Source organism: Ostrea edulis, chromosome 4, assembly GCF_947568905.1.
Source record: "Ostrea edulis chromosome 4, xbOstEdul1.1, whole genome shotgun sequence".
NCBI classification, from domain to species: domain Eukaryota; kingdom Metazoa; phylum Mollusca; class Bivalvia; order Ostreida; family Ostreidae; genus Ostrea; species Ostrea edulis.
Window position 1 is genome coordinate 51,473,550 of NC_079167.1, and position 15,719 is coordinate 51,489,268.

At 32.8% G+C, this 15,719-nt stretch overlaps 1 protein-coding gene and 1 long non-coding RNA gene across 7 annotated transcripts in view; one reads left to right on the forward strand and one right to left on the reverse strand.

Annotated features, from left to right (window-relative positions):
• Positions 1-1,200: 1,200 nt before the first annotated feature.
• LOC125671548 (uncharacterized) lies at positions 1,201-5,428 on the reverse strand. The gene is made up of 2 exons (XR_007368676.2): positions 5,130-5,428; positions 1,201-4,954 (listed from the first exon to the last, which is right to left on the reverse strand). It is a non-coding gene; the product is annotated as an uncharacterized LOC125671548 (long non-coding RNA).
• LOC125671541 (activating transcription factor 7-interacting protein 1-like) overlaps positions 4,660-15,719 on the forward strand; it is a 31,308-nt gene continuing 20,248 nt past the window's right edge. For 2 of the 6 annotated variants that reach the window (XM_048907313.2, XM_048907315.2), the window contains exons 1-2: positions 4,660-4,989; positions 14,773-14,841. The gene's annotated coding sequence lies outside the window, so the exon portion shown is untranslated. Of the gene's footprint in view, positions 4,990-6,000; positions 6,235-9,027; positions 9,084-14,772; positions 14,842-15,719 lie in introns of those variants that run through there. The other 4 variants (XM_048907314.2, XM_056162893.1, XM_056162892.1 and 1 more) reach the window with 3 other exon arrangements.

Genomic DNA, 15,719 nt, shown 5'->3' on the forward strand with positions numbered 1-15,719 from the left:
TTTTAAAAAAAATTGTCAGCTATAAAATATTTCAAAAGTCTTAGTTATATTTGAATAGTCAATGATATGTTTCAAAATATTGAATCCAAGGACAATAACTCCGTTTTCAATAAATTATTTATCAAGTCCATTATGCGATAGATTATGCGATAAATTTCCTTTATTTTTCACAAACATTTTACCAAGGTGATAAGGAATCATTATCTGTGTCTTTTCGTGAAATTACATAAAATTTTAATCCATGAGTGATTTTGAATAGCTCAGCTGCCTGGTGCCAGACTTTGGTTTTTTATGGGGTATACATACTCTAGAAGCTATACATTTGAAATTATTAAGGAAAGGTATGGATTTTTTTCATAAATAACTATAATATATGTACACCTACTAATATAAACAGAAAAAATGATATGTAAACCATGCTATAAGGAAATTGTGTCCACATTTATTCGTTTTTTAACATTTTGGAGAATAACGCTAATTCAGTAATTCTGCACTTATTATTCTAAAACTTGATGAACATATTGAAAATGACATGTGTTTTAGTTATTGACATGTTTCTTGATAAATAAATGCAATTAAACAATTTTCTTGTTGTTTTTATTTTAAAATAACGACAAATAACTGTTTCCAATGAATTTCATAAAAATCTACATAAGGGTACATGACTTCAGTAGTGTCTGTAATGAAAATTAATATGGAAATCCTTAATCAATTTGCATTTTTTCATTACTCTGAATGTTGATTTATTGATTCCAAACAAAAAAATGCTACCTAAACCCCAAAAATCCAGGACTAAGGACCCACCTTAAGCATTGTAAACAATTAAAATGGAAAAATAAAATTTTCAGCTCAATCGTGTCCATGCCCCTTTAAAAGTGATCGTTGATACATTTTTAAAAGTTCTGGACTAAACATTACTTGATATAGCATAAACATATACTGTGTATATTCAAGAAGCATGACCATCACCTTTTGGTAATAACATCACTTATACAACAATCTTAATCTAGATGTGTCGCCACGCAATCTAATTAAAATCAGATCCTAGAATACGCTCACAATCGCTACAATCACGCAGAGTATACGGCGCGGATCTAAGAAGTCTGATTTTTAATTAGATTGTGTCTCCACGCAAGCAATAAGAGACACCAAAAGTAATAGTAAGCTGAAGATAAATACTAAGATTAAGCGAAATGCAAATCAACAGTATGTTTCTTTTAATCTCTATAATAAACTTGTATATATACAGATTTATATGCATTTTAAACAAACACAAAACATCTCTCACAGGAGACATAGGAAGCCATTTACATGTACCGACTTTACTGATCCAAAATGGATTATTATTTATTAACAGCACTAAACAATATATATATATATATATATATAAAGCACTAAATAATCACAACTAGGTACTGAAAATTTTCGCCCCAGCCCGGGGTCGAACCAGCGACGTACGGCACCCACCCCCTAGCAAGATTGTCAAACCAGTGCGCAAGTCCACTCGGCCACAACGACTTCCCTGGAAAGGAAGCTTTGTTATGCTCCTAAAGCGCTACTTATACACACTGATGCAATCCCACACAGTCGCTGTGTCATTCAGTGTTTAAGATATTTTATAAGGAGAGTGGATCTCTCGATGCAATTGTATAGAATATTTAATATAAAGCACAAACAAACAATATATATATATATATATATATATATATATATATATATATATATATATATATATATAGTATATGAACAGTCTTGCTACAAAGGTGTAAAATTAAATTACAAAGTGTCAGCTTTTTATGAAAATTACAATTTACAAGTATAAATTAGAAAGAATTGTTTTAGCACACTGATGTCACCCCTTCCATTTTTCATAGTTTTAAAAACATCTTTAGGGATCAGTTACGGTAAATAAAAGTCACCTATATGTATATGTGCTTCAACCAAGGAACAGTGTTGTGAACATTAAAATTAAACTTGTCATGATACTAGTGACAAAAAAATTGCTATTTTCATCCAGAATCATATCAAAACAATGTATGTAGCATATAATGGTGTAAAACAAACAATTATATCTGATTTAAGAAATTTTAACTTTAACAGGAATGGGTTTATACAAAGACCAGTGATTCCTTGTAATATCAAAGTCTGTTTTTACTAGAAAGGATCAAATCTTAAATAAACCAGTAGTAAATCCTAAGGGTAAGAAAAAGTGGGCTAAATATTTTGAAATAACTGATGTACGATGGAAAGAGATTTACTATCGTACATTACTGGTGACAAACGATTGCAGATTACAATGGTTTTGACACAGACTTTATATCTTAACTACCAATAGCTTCATATATAAAATAGGTAAAGCCGATACAAATTTATGCACTTTTTGTGAAGAAGAGGAGGCAACAATCTTTCATTTAATTTGGAAATGTTCTATTGTTCAACAATTTTTGGATAACTTTATTTCTCTAAGCCAGTCAAAAGATATTAATTTGAATTTAGATATAGATCTTTCTTTCTTGGTGAAGAAAACCCCAATAATTTCAAATTTTATTAATACTACATTAATTAATGTTAATGAAGCAATACATATATAAAAAGTTGTTGTCAAAATAGTTGTCCATCTATACTCTCGGTTTATTAAATCAATTCAACCCCTATTTCAAATCTTTGAAACACATGTACAATGCTAATGATCATCTAAAGGTAATGATTTCAATACTTCCTGGCAAATATGATCCGTTATTCTATAAGTTATAATTTCAATAATGTCTTAATATTGATCCCTTGAAGGTGCACTGTAATCACTTTCTTTCTTTCCAATCTTACACCCTATAAATCTATCTATTTCTTTATATCTGCTCTTTCTTTCTCTTTTAAAAAATAGAGCTACAATGAAATATTGAACAAATTATCAATATGTATACTGATTGTGAATACACTTAGATATGCATTTATTATATGTATACCTGTACTTTTGAAATAAGATATCATTGTATCCCTGTTCATAAAAAAAAACTAAAAAAAAACAACCAAAAACTTGCCAAGATACCAAATATCAAAGGCCTATGTTAAAAGACAAAATGTTATGGCCCAAACAAACTTTGTATGGAAAGAGGAAGAATTCACACTAAAACAGTATGTCTCCCTTCTGGGAAGGGGGGACATAATTATTCATAAATAATTTTTAAAGAAAAAAATGAAATGCCACCAGTACAAAAACTTTTCAATCAAGAACATGCATACATTTTCAAAATGGGTTTCCTGCAAACTGAAAGTTATGTGCTCAATATCAGATCTAGCATCATGTGCTATCTATAGAAGGCTTTATTCATGTAGTTGCAATAATTCACAGTAGTAACTAAAGTGGCAATGAAACAAAAACAAGAGCTTCATAGGCCTAAACGATCACCCATCTACAAAAGCTAAATAATATAGATAGAACTTAGCTTAGATATGCAACCACGAAAATTAGTATCGATTTTATAATATATTTTGCCGTTTGGGGTATAGAAACTTTTAACTAATGCTCAGGTTACCGATAAGGCTTGTTGGTCTCTTGTTAAATTCAATGATTTCTGGATGGGTTAGCGTCGGTAAAGGGTACACACCGCAAACATATATGCAGTGTCTGACCCTTTGACCCATCCACAATCTAGTTGCACCACGCTTGTGCATACCTCCTCCCCGATACACACGCACTGTACATCACACAAGGTTGCAGTCACGCGTTTGTTGTTTGTTACTCTTGCTAGATTATTGCATTAAAATATGGAAAAATATTATGTGGGGAAATTTCAAACATCCCCATACGTACATATAGTCACGATCGAGTTCGGTGGATGTGAATCTTGTTACATGTACGCCCCAATAGCCTAATTTAGAAAAAATATCGTGTGGCAAAATATCAAAACCACCCCCCGAAATCGCCGACTGAAATTTGGACTACGTTTAATACATTTGTTTTAATTCATCTTTATTTCACACAGGAAGTGAGATAAAGCTATTTTACGTCAATATGTCTCCTTGCCGACTCGTCTTCCTAAAACAAGGCTAGAAGCGGAAATGATGAACGGCGATAGATATTTTCTCGAATATGTAGCCGGGTGCATATTCCGTTTGAAAGAATTCTTTATCATCAAATAGGTGTTCTGTTCATGAAGAAGATCTCTAAGCGAGAGTTCTGACTATCAGTTATATTAATCTAATGCCCCTTCAGTGGCCCCCGAGAGAAAAACAAATGTTACAGTTTTGCACACGGTACTTTCTTATTCGTCATATATAGGGAAACGCTCAAACGTTACTATTAAATGTAAACAAACAGTTTGATATGATCCCTTCACAGGCATGAGGTATACACTAGCAATACGTGTGTGCAGTTGCACATGTGTAGCCAATTCTTCTACTTACCACATGTCTTTTAATAACAAGTTCGTGCAGATATCACCTGTATTTCTTTCTGGCTGTTCTGTGTATATTATCTTATATATATATATATATATTTATGATCTATACGTAGCGTCTCATGTTGGGGGGTTACCATACATATATGCGTGTGTGACATGTTTCAAGTCCCGATATTTAGCAGGACTTCGAAAAATCCCTAGAATTTATATCCAATATTTCATTAAAGGGAGATTATATGGGTGGGACAGGAAGGGGGGGGGGGGTAACTCCTCTCACTCGGAGATACTAGCTTCACCACATTTAGTACCAATAAAACTATAATGCAGTGTGAATAGATGCCATTCTCTATTTGACTTGAATTTACGACTGCATATATCTAGAAATTATTTATCCGTATATAGATTCAGTAGGCCTATGGAAAGGCATTTATTAAGGAGTGACTGCATGCATTTTCATTGGTTAGATTGAGTATTTGCATATTATTCTACACGCATGCGCCGCATAACACGGAGGCCATTTTGGATTCTGTCGGTCGACAGCATTCAAGAAAATCCTGAAAAAAGAAAATACCAGAATATAAATAAAATAGTAAGTATTGTTTAACAACGAACGCAATGTTACTTACAGCTACTCGAATTGTGTAATTTTTCTCTATTGTGTTATGACACTTTCCCTTGTCTTTCGAACGATAAAATTGAAAACTTTGAATCGTACTGAGCGTATCTTACCATGAATTGATGTGAATCGTTAAAATAACACCCCGTTCGTCCTTTGTGCATCGTTATTATATATTATCCGTCCTTCTTTAAGTCATTTTCTGTCGCTCAATGACACACTTCGACGAGATGCTTTGTTGTCGACCATTTTGCGATGTTCTGAACCGACCCCTGTCGTTGCCGATCACGTGATACAAAGATTTAGTATCGAGGCACCACAAGGGGTTGAATTATGATTATTTCGTATTATTAGGTAGGTTGAGGAATTTGAATTGAAGTTGAATGAAATCGTTGTGTAATTTTTTCATATTAGGTTGTTTGACGAACAGTTTGTTGAAAATTAAAGAAAATATATTTATTTTTCATTTTTGAACATGAAATTTATTAAAATTTATTTTTCGAAATCATCTATAGATTCTACAACGTATTGTTTCAAGTCCGATATTTAAAATATTGGATTAATTTTTAAAAAAATTCAATGGAAATTTATTCCAATTTTTTTTATTATGATTATTAAATTATTTTGTGACAGTGTGTGTGTTCAAATTTCTTTTTGTTTTTATTGACAACGTCTGTTAAGTTGACCAATTTAAAATTGATTTATATAAATATTTGAATGTAAACACACAATATTTAAAGATGTAAATATATATAGATTGAAACATTATCTAGATCGAGTCACCTTAATTGGTTATCCCATTTTGCGACCCCGAGTATGAGTCACGTGATTTGAAGTTTCTTGAATCAGGACTTTACCCTAACGCAAATTTCACAATTTGCTTTCTTCAAAGCCGTTCACTCTAATTACACAAATATTTATTGTTTACCTGGTAAATTATATGTTAACAGTAATATGATGCAAAATATTTGATACATTTCAAATGTTGTTAAGTCTACGCATAAAAAACAACGTGGATTTACTAGCTAGGTCATGCCTTACATCGGCATGCTTTTTAAAAGTTATTGTGTGTGTGTATGTATGTGTTGATGACAATATATGGAGAAATAGACTTAGAACTAGGCCTAGTGCGAAATAAAACCCGGTCATAACAGTTGATTTGGAAAAATGTCACAAAGACTGAACATTGAATGGGATTAGCTAGCTGTCAACTGGAGGGTAAACATCGTTAATATTCTGAATCATGCATGCATTAAATATGCTTAAATATGTTTAAAATGAAAGACAAAGCGCTCAGAATTAAAGAAAGGTGCAACCATGTTGATTAAATTTTGTGAAAATTAATGTCGTAAAAAATTCATCAAAGTATATAAGGATATGTATATTTTAATGTCAGTAGTGTTTTTAATGTTATATAACGCTGTTGTAGTCATTTTGTAGACGGCGAACGCTAATGCATACAACGCTTTAAATTATTTGTATTGCGTTTTGAGAACACCCCTCAACCAAACTGGTGTGAACTAGTTTGATGACGACACTCTCTATAACAGCGTAAGGATTATCGATTTGAAACGGTTTCTAAAAATCGAATTATACAGTATAGATATAGCTACAAAATTCAGCAAAATGTTGATCAATGTCTTCTATATAGAACAAAACTAGCTGTCAAAGGTTTAGCAGTGGGTGAAAGGGTGGGAAATGGTAAGATGCATGACTTAGCCTTCGTAAATCATGAGCAAAACTGCAGTATGGGCGAGACAGTGGAGTTGAAAAACGGCACGAATCGGCATAGGCTAAACAGCTTGACGAATAGTATTAGTGAGGCCCTAGTTTACAACCAATTCTTACTAAGTAGCAGTCTCACCACAGTAGGTAAACCTGTATAACAGATCTTAAAATGGAAATAAAATGTGTGCCTTGTATACCGTTATACCAGTCTTGGGCAGAACAGCCAGGCGCGGCGCGTAGCCAGAAAGAAAATGAAGTTACGCAAAGTATGACAAAGGCGGCCGTATAACAAATTACATCGCCTATTCTTTGTGCATAACAGCAGAGTTTCTCATCAATTTCCAAAACAAAAAGAATCCACAAAATTATTGCTATAAAAATTATTATGCCCACCGTGTGTACTTGGATGGACTTTACATTCGTTCTACAATTTTTTTTTCCGTTGTGGTATAGGCCTATATGGTAACTGTCACTGAAATCACAGAATAACTTAATCCGTCTATTTACTATGTATGTACATAATGATATGTACATGAAAGTGTTAATGATTTGAAATTCAAGAAGGACTTTAGATTTCACTGAATGGACATTATTGTAATGATTAAATTATAAACTTGGGCTGGGATAATGTAGTTATTTTTTATAGATGCACAAATATTTTAACGACCCCCCCTCTCTCTCTCTCCCTCTCTCTTTCTCTCTCTCTCTCTCTCGAAAATGATGTGTACCAGTTGCGTATATTGTATCGGCAGCTATGCACCTGACAGTGTTAGACTTCAATGGATCTCACCAGCTTCCTAATTTCGCCTGGCAAGTTCCCCCTAAATTGGTAGCATTTTAACAATTAGATGTGTTTGATAACCACAAACGCCTTGGAGAGTGACCATAGTTGAGAACATATCATTTTGTGATAAAATAATGATTTTCTAAAAGTTATTTGTATGGTGAAGTTTCCTACAGACAGGATCAGGAAAGTCTGAAAAACAATAACCCCCCCCCCCCTCCAGATTTTTTTTATCTTGGGGGGCATAAAGATTAATCTATTTCATTACAAGGTCATTTGTTTTTATATGCCTTGAGGATCTGTTGCAACCCATTGTTTTTAATTAATATATTCTTAAAAAGACATGATATAAGTCAGCTGTCACCTAGTTAAAGAAATGGTACCTATAAAAGTTACTTAGTGCATGAAAATGTATGATTGGGTTACGTTAAATCTGATCCTTCATATTGTGCATGCAGTTTACTGAAACCAGAACTATTTTCAGATGATGCCTGCAAAACATTGAAACAACATATATATGTTTACATCTAAACTCAAGGTCTGCTTAATATGTTGATAATCCTTACATATAGATCAGATAGGTCTGCATTAGCAGAGCTTAGAACGATTTCACATAATTTAGAAACTGAAAGAGGAAAACATATTGGAGTTGAGCATAATAATAGAATTTGTAAACTGTGCAATGTTAATAACATAGAAAATGAAACTCACTTCCTATGGTTGTGTAAATGTTATGAACAAATTCAAAAAGAATCCCTGTACAATCAATTATTGTTACATAACTTTGATTATACATCTGTAAGCTGATCAATGATAACAATATTAGGTCAAAGTTATTATTGAATTCCAAGTCCTATAATGTATTGAAATGCCTGTTTAATTTTATCGAATATTTGTCAAATAAAAGGAATTTCCTTAAAGCAACTGATTCCAATATGACTACATAATTTATCATGAGAAAATCATATGACTATTCCTATATATATATATATATTTATATATATATATAATATGACTTCATATACTATTCCTATATACCTATTATGGTCCCTTTATCTCATGTACACCTTATATGCAGTGCAATATATCATGATATGATTTCTGGTGCCATATTCATGCATTCAAATCACTGTATTTTGAATATTATTGTTTCTATGGTATATAATCTATATGTACCTTTGCCAGTATTTGTTATTGTGCTTGTGCAAATCATTGTCATTGTCTAAATTCATTCAACATTAAAGATGCGAGCCCTGCATGTCACTACATATGTGTTGTAATTGTAGATCTTTATGAATATTTAAATGTCTTGATACCATGAAACTGAGTTACTGTAAATGGCCCAATGCATTCTTCAACCACATAATATATTTGATATACATAATGGAATGAAGAAGGCAAATAGTAAAATTTCTTTCTTTTTCAGTTTATTTTATGGGCATGAAATTTTAAAACGAATCTTTGACTTGATATAAAGCTATCATTGTAATATAGTGAGCAGTGGTGGATGTAGGATTTTCCCAGAGGGTGGGGTGGGATGCTGGACATGACCAAGGTATGAGCTACTCATGGGAATTAATACAGTTAACTTTAGAATTATAGCCACTCAGTTCATTGCCATTTTCATTATAATGCAGCATTTTCCTAGGAACAATTTTCCTATTACTTAAAATTCTTGTTAAAATGCCAAATTCACTATCACTATCACCATTTGCCATGGTGTTTTTATTACAAAAGTTTATTTCAAAGTGTTAATTATCTTGATAAACCACCACTGGTGCACATGGTCAGTGAACCAGAGAAGTGGACATTATCAATCTCCAGTGTACATCTGGACAGATGGATCCCAGTAATTACTGTATTGAATAAACAAGAAAATTATTTAATGTAGTCTTGTTTTTACATCATAGAAAAATGTTTCCGTTTAGTTATATTGTTTCGCCTTGAAAAAGGTTTCACAATCTATTAAATTTTACAAACTACGGAAACCATCCGAAATGTACACAACAGGAAATCACCAATTACAGGAAATCACCAATTATTTTACTGCTTTATGGTAAGTCAATAAAAAGGAGGACAATGGGTGATATTTTGGCTGTAAAGGATGATATTCTTATAGACCCTGGTCCAGTTAATGATGTGATTCACCAGCCAGGAAAGGACCATGCAGTGCAATAAATACTGACACTGGACAGGGGAGGGGGGGGGTCCCTGAATTTTTTTTTTTTAGGAATATGGTGATTCTGAGCAATTTTTCATCTCTCTCTCTGTCTTTATATATATATATATATATATATATATATATATATATATAATATTAGTATCCGATTACTGAGACTCTATTTCAATTTTGTGTGTGTGTGTGTATATATATATGTATATATATATATATATATATATATATATATAGATATATAGATATATATAGATGTATGTGTGTGCATGCAGATTTATGGGCTTGCCCCGGAATGGATTAAGATAGTTTAAAAGAAGCAAAATAGTGCATTCTGTTGAGGATTTTGAAGACAGAATTGTTGAATTATATGGTTCATGATTGAATGTATGCACTTCAAAACCCTAGCTTTTAAATCCACTACTAGTGAGGTGGCCAGTATTACCTGCATTTTTCAGAGGGGATCACTGAAGCTTCGTGGTTTATTGCCTCAAAATCTACATTCTTGCAATTCCAAAAACTTGTTTAGCTCAGTATTTTCATGACTTGCATAATCATTCAATTGCTACCTGAATCTTACTGACTTCAAAGTTTTGGAATTTAACATTTTTAAAAATTTTTTTTTTTACTTTTACTTCATGCACCTCAAAAATTGTAAATGCATGGATTGAAAGTATGAAGTGAATAGGTGAAGATAATAAACAGTGATCAGTCTTGTAATTCCTATAAGGAATACAAAAGTAACAGAAGTGCAAACATGGACCCCTGGATATACCAGAGGCAGGATCAGGTTCCTAGGAGGAATAAACATATTCACTGTCAACTGTTTACATCTACCGTTAGCCCTTATGATATCTAGATCAGGTAAATGAAGTAAACCGTAGTCAAAATATGTGTATAAAGAACGCCCTAACAATCGCTATGAAATGCATCAGACAGCATTTGACCCAACGACAGATTGTATCGGCAAACTAGATCAGTAGCCTGCCTTGATTTAAAAACTGATCATCCTCAGAAACTCATTTAAACTGATCTTGCATATTAGTTAAGAGATATAAACACCATATACAGGTGATAATGGAATACTGGTATTGCTACATAGATATGGGAAGTTGATGACGGAGAAGCTGAAGTCATCCCATTTGTCATAATATTGAGCTGTTAGTTTGTCATTAACGTCATCTATGTTCAATAAAAATATCTTAAGTACAAAGCAGATGTGGGAGACTCTGTGGTGTCTTTTATTTCAAGTTCAACTGGATGTATCAAATTGACATATGAATGAAAGTGATTAATGTTAATAGATATGTCATCTGTATATGTCTGCCTAAATGTTAAGTTGAAGGTCACAGCAAGATATTTTTTCTTCTCATGTAGAAGCATATGAAAACAAGTCAGCTAACAAAGGAGTGCAATTCATGCCCATGGGAATTCCAACAGACTGTTGGAAGACCTGATCGGCATACACTATGAAGATACTACTAATGAGGAACTCCAGCATCTTTTTTATATCAAGTTCAGAGTACTAATGTGCATTGAATCGAAGTGGTGTTTAGCAGCAATGTTTTTAATGACTGATCACTAGATATGAATATTTCCTTATTGCCATGTCGTTGAGGAAGTAACTGTCTATAATGTCAAAAAGTCTAGTCTTTAATGTATCGTGCAGAATGGTTGTGTAAAGTTGAAAAGTTATACGTGGTGTTTGTTGAGGTTAACTCTATATTGAAAAGAGAATTCAGTGACACCAGCCCAGGTGTCGCTGCATTGCCAACCTTTTACAACTATATTTCGTGGAATTACCATCCAAGATGCTCTCAAGTTGTAAAAAGGTATGCAAAGCTGTGACACTAGCTGGTGTCGCTAAATTCCCACTTTTCAATATGGAGTCCGCTTTGATCGACTCTCCCCCGCACATTGTCACAATGTTAAAGCGGGTTAAGAGTTGGAGGAATCTCAAATTAGTTATCAACTTCATGATTGTTGATTGATTTAAATATCCATGATGATGGAAGCCTCCTTTTTCAAATTTATTAATTGCAATGCATACATAGCTGATTCGTTTATTGTGAGTTTGTGCTCGGGTGACAATTTGTTATGAAAAATGGAATCGACAATTGGAATGGATGAGCCCAAAATGATCAACAATCATTTCATCACTAGTGCTGTGTATTCAATTTCCTGTCAGTTTTGATAAAGCCAAAAAAAAATTAAATTGCCACAAAACCATATTTGTCACAAGTTGGAAATAAAAATCACAATAATAGACATATGATAGATATTGCTTGGTTGTATATTGTTTAACATCCAGTTTGAGAAATTTTCACTCGTGGAGACGTCACCATTGCCGATGAAGGGCCACAAAATTTAGGCCAATGCTTGGCAGGGAGGGATCTTTAATGTGCTACACCTGCTGTGACATGGGACCTTGGTTTTTGCGGTCTCGTCTGAAGGTCTGCCCCATTTAGTCATCTCTTACGACAAGCAAAGAGTACTGAGAACCTATTCTAACCCAGATCACCACAATATTAGAAGTTCATAGATATTGGAAGTTCATACCTTATATGATATTCTATTTATTTAACTTAATTAAACTTTTAATTGATTAATTGAAAACATGATACCAGTCATTTTAATACTGTACAAAAAATGTCTTGGGTTAAGGTAGGCCAGGCAATTGTGTCAAGGATATGACCAGGGCATCTGATTTCATTATAAAGGGGGAAAAGGCTGCCTAGTTGCTTCACATTGTTTCTTAAAGACTATTGGAAGTTGAAATTTGAGAGATAAGGTAATCTGCACTGTGGATTTTTTGCTTTTTATTCTGCCCAATGGACCCAAAGTTAAAACACATAATCTTATTTCCTTGAGAAGTATTAATATTTATTTAAAAATCATATTGTATTTAAATAACATGTTAAAGTGATGAATCTTACTTAAAGAAGTAAGAATAAAATTTAAATAAAATCCTTGAAATTTGTGATAATGTCTGAAGATGACTAAAAAGAAAGAAAATATGCACTTTACAGAAGGTAAAAATTGTGAACATCACTCAGTCAGATTAGAGTACTCTTGACTGAGCAGAATTTGTAGGTCAGTAGAGCTACAGTCTTGACAGAGACTTCTAGCTGTGGTTAATATTAGTTTTGGGAAATCATGGGATTTATTCTCCATGAGTTTTTCTTAGGAATTAATAAATTCTTTGTAAACTCGTACATTTAATTTTTTTTCAGGTTGAAGTGAAGTGTTGCATAAGTTAAATAATTTACTAATCCTTATGAGCCAACCACAGCAAACTTTGATTAAAGCACTGTGAACATTTTATGTTAATTGTAATTTCCATGAGTTAATTAATGCCCTTATTAAAAAAAATGTAAAGTCTAAGATTCTCCAAATTTTGTTTAACTTTTCACAGAGATTTCTCTATAATTTGATTGACTTTCTTTCTGGTATGTAATTGCAGAAGTTTATGCTTCTTTTTTTTTTTTTTTTTAGAGCTCACTTTTCGATTAAAGATTCAAACTATCTATATTGATCTGTCTGTTTGTAAACTTCCAAGTTTCAACTTTTTAAGATCAAGTGAGCTTTTTGATCACCGGGCCGTTGTCCATTGGTCTGTAAACTATTCACACTTTTCAACTTCTTCTCCAGAACCACTAGGCCAATTTCAACCTATTGAACTTGGTAAAAACCATCCTTAGATGAAGGGGATTAAAGCTTGTTGAAATGAAGGGCTATACCTCCTTTAAAGGGGAGATAATTACTAAAATAGGGTGGGTTAATTTGAAAATCTTCTAAGGAACTGCTGGGCCAGAAAACCTGAAATACAGGGATAATAGATTAGCGTTATTTTATGCTATTCATTTGTCTTTATGTTAGTCCGTCACTTCTGGTCTACACAGGAAAGTTGTTAGAAAGCTTCCTGACATAGTGCATATTCAAGTTTGTTAAAATCATGACCCCTAGGGGTAAGGATGAGCCACAATAGGGGATCAAAGTTTTATCATATGGCTGATATTTATGGGAATTATCTTTGAAAAAAATCGCTTGAACTTTTTAAATACATTCTGTATGAAAATACCTTCCAAGTGATGCAATGGTGTGTGATCTGATGACCTTGATCTGGAAGTTTGACATACTTTTATTAAAAATCTTAATACCTATACAATCTTTCATATCTTATTCTTATGGGAACCTTTCATTTGATATCATGATCTTTGACCTTGAGACTTGAAGTTTGACCTACTTTTAAGAAAACATAATTACCTATTAAATATATCCAAAACTATTTTAGGTGGGGTGCTCATATTTGTATATAGAGTCTTTATGGCAAGACTTTGTACACAATGGTGTGTGATCTTTTGACCTTGGAGTTTTATTCTTTTTTTAAAAAAAAAAACCCTGACCTATTCAATTTCTCCTGAACTATTCAAGTAGGGCTTTCTTATTTTATATATAGATTCTTTATAGCAAGACCTTCTTATTTTGTGAAGTTTGACTTTGTGACCTTGACCTTAGAATTATATTTTTTTTATGACAAAGACCTTGTGATGCAATTGTATTTGATTTTGTGACCTTGACCTACTTTCTTTAAAAATGGTAAAAATCTTGCCTTTTCAGTATCTTCTGAACTTTCATATTCTTAAGGCAACTAGTCTTCATATCATACCATAGTCTTTGACCTTGTGATCTTGGTCTTATCCAGAACAACAATATCATGTTAGTCACATTGGTGTTGAGGCATCTCTGTGTTTCATTAATTCATTTTGTTGTGATCCTTTGGGGATATGTTGGGGCCACAGTATGGGGTCAAAATTTTTTCATAGGAATAAAGATTGATAAACACAACAACTGAACAATGGCAGGGCCAAGGTGCTTCAGTTGAGCAATATGGCCCATGACCCTCTTGTTCATTTTACTATGATGTATTCTTAATTCTAAAATTGTATCCATGGAAGAAGTAAAATTTCATAGTGATCTGAAGACTTTGATAATATTTAGGCAAAATCATTGTAATTCTTAAAATGTAAGGAATGTTTTAATGCAGAGCTCTGTGTTTGTTTTATTGTAGTCAACAGATGGGTTGTGTTGGCATAGCAGAGGGAAGTGCTGGTGTTGCTGTCCATTTTAATTTGTAAAGGTAGATCACTTTATTAAAATTTTGTTTCCAAACACATGTACAGGGAAATACTGAAGATTTACCAGTAGTTGAAAGACTGAAAACAAAAATGGCAATTAATGACATAAATAACTAGATGCCATAAGACATTAAAACCTGCATGCAAGTGTTTGCCTTTAAATATACATTTTGTATACTCTTCTTTGTACTTGTGTAACTAGCAGAGAAGCTACAGTAGTTATTTTATAACTTACTTGAATATGCATGATCAAATTTAGCATAAAATATGACCTCTGGGAGGAATACATAACTGCTACATTTTTCACCTTGATTTCAGACATGGCATACTTTATATATCCATAAGGCGCTGGCTAACGGTAGCGATAATGTGTACTATTAAGATGTGGTAATGAGTATAGGTGGTGGTAATTTTGAAAATATAGTGGTAATTTAATGCAACCTGGCCTCTTATTTTATTAAGTAATGGATTCCAAAACTTATTATACATCTACAGTGCATTAACAATCATCTTTCAAAATATAATTTGGCTATTGCATAAAATGCATGAGGAGTTCTTGGACCCAATTATTTTTTCCAGAAAAAAATATTTGTGGAAAAAATCTTTCAAAAATCATAACAGCATGGCAAAGATGACTCGAGTTAGCAATGTGGCCCATGGGCCTTTTGTCATCTTTTGCTTGACATTACTGCATCACAAGCTGTCTTTTACTGTGAACCACAAACAGTTTCATGAAAAAAAATCTTGTTCCAGTTATTTTTTCACCCCTAATATTTCATCTCAAGGTTATTTTGTTACTGAAGCAGTAAAAATAGTGATGGCATTAGCCATTTGTTTATAGTAAAAATTTTGGCCACTCAGTGTATTCAGATCTGTTATT